Source organism: Triticum urartu, chromosome 7A (assembly GCF_056163025.1).
Source record: "Triticum urartu cultivar PI428250 chromosome 7A, HENAU_Tu73, whole genome shotgun sequence".
Classification (NCBI taxonomy): Eukaryota; Viridiplantae; Streptophyta; class Magnoliopsida; order Poales; family Poaceae; genus Triticum; species Triticum urartu.
Genome location: NC_141879.1, coordinates 225,497,529 through 225,499,430, shown reverse-complemented (window position 1 = coordinate 225,499,430; position 1,902 = coordinate 225,497,529).

Below are 1,902 nucleotides of genomic sequence, written 5' to 3'. Positions count from 1 at the left end.
CCTAGTTGACTCGGATCATGTAATCACTTAGATGACTAGAGGGATGTCTATCTGAGTGGGAGTTCACAAGATGAACTTAATTATCCTGAACATAGTCAAAAGGTCTTCGCAAATTATGTCGTAGCTCGCGCTTCAGTTCTACTGTTTAGATATGTTCCTAGAGAAAATTTAGTTGAAAGTTGATAGTAGTAATTATGCGGACTAGGTCCGTAAACTGAGGTTTGTCCTCATTGCTTCATAGAAGGCTTATGTCCTTAATGCACCGCTCAGTGTGCTGAACCTCGAACGTTGTCTATGGATGTTGTGAACATCTGACATACACATTTTGATAACTACGTGATAGTTCAGTTAAACGGCTTAGAGTTGAGGCACCGAAGACATTTTGAAATGTCGCGAAACATATGAGATGTTTCGAGGGCTGAAATTGGGATTTCAGGCTCGTGCCCACGTCAAGAGGTATAAGACTTCCGACAATTTTCTTAGCCTGCAAACTAAGGGAGAAAAGCTCAATTGTTGAACTTGTGCTCAGATTGTCTGAGTACAACAATCGCTTGAATCGAGTGGGAGTTGATCTTCCAGATGAAATAGTGATGGTTCTCCGAAGTCATTAACACCAAGCTGCTTGAGCTTCGTGATGAACTATAATATATCAGGGACATATATGATGATCCTTGAGATATTCGCGATGTTTGACACCACAAAATTAGAGATCAAGAAGGAGCATCAATTGTTGATGGTTGGTGAAACCACTAGTTTCAAGAAGGGCAAGGGAAAAAAGGGATGCTTCATGAAACGGCAAATCAGCTGCTGCTCTAGTGAAGAAACCCAAGGTTGAACCCAAACCCGAGACTAAGTGCTTCTGTAATAAAGGGAACAGCCACTGGAGCAGAATTACCCTACATACTTGGTAGATAAGAAGGCTGGCAAGGTCGATAGAAGTATATTGGATGTATTATGTTAATGTGTACTTTACTAGTACTCCTAGTAGCACCAGGGTATTAGATACCGGTTCGGTTGCTAAGTGTTAGTAACTCGAAATAAAAGGTACGGAATAAACGGAGACTAGCTAAAGGTGAGATGACGATATGTGTTGGAAGTATTTCCAAGGTTGATCAAATATCGTACGCTCCCTCTACCATCGAGATTGGTGTTTGCGTTGAGCATAGACATGATTGGATTATGTCTATCGCAATACGGTTATTCATTTAAAGATAATAATGGTTACTCTGTTTATTTGAATAATACCTTCAATGGTCTTACACCTGAAATGAATGGTTTATTGAATCTCGATCATAGTGATACACATGTTCATGCCAAAAGATAGTAATGATAGTACCACCTACTTGTGGCACTGCCACGTAAGTCATATCGGTATAAAACGCATGAAGAAGCTCCATGATGATGGATCTTTGGGCTCACTTGTTTTGAAAGGTTTGAGACATGCGAACCATGTCTATTGGTGTATATGCATGAAGAAACTCCATGCAAATGGACCATTTGGACTCACTTGATTTTGAATCACTTGAGACATGCAAATCATACCACATGGGCAAGATGACTAAAAGCCTCGTTTTCAGTAAAATGGAACTAGAAAGCAACTTGTTGGAAGTAATACATTTTGATGTGTGCAATCCAATGAGTGCTGAGGCATGTAGTGGATATCGTTATGTTCTTACTTCACAGATGATTTGAGTAGATGTTGAGTATATTTACTTGATGAATCATGAGTCTGAATTATTGAAAGGTTCAAGTAATTTCAGGGTGAAGTTGAAAGATCGTCGTGACAAGAGGATAAAATATCTATGATATGATCATAGAGATGAATATCTGAATTACGAGTTTGGCACAGAATTAAGACATTGTGGAAATTGTTTCACAACTAATACAGCCTGGAACACCATA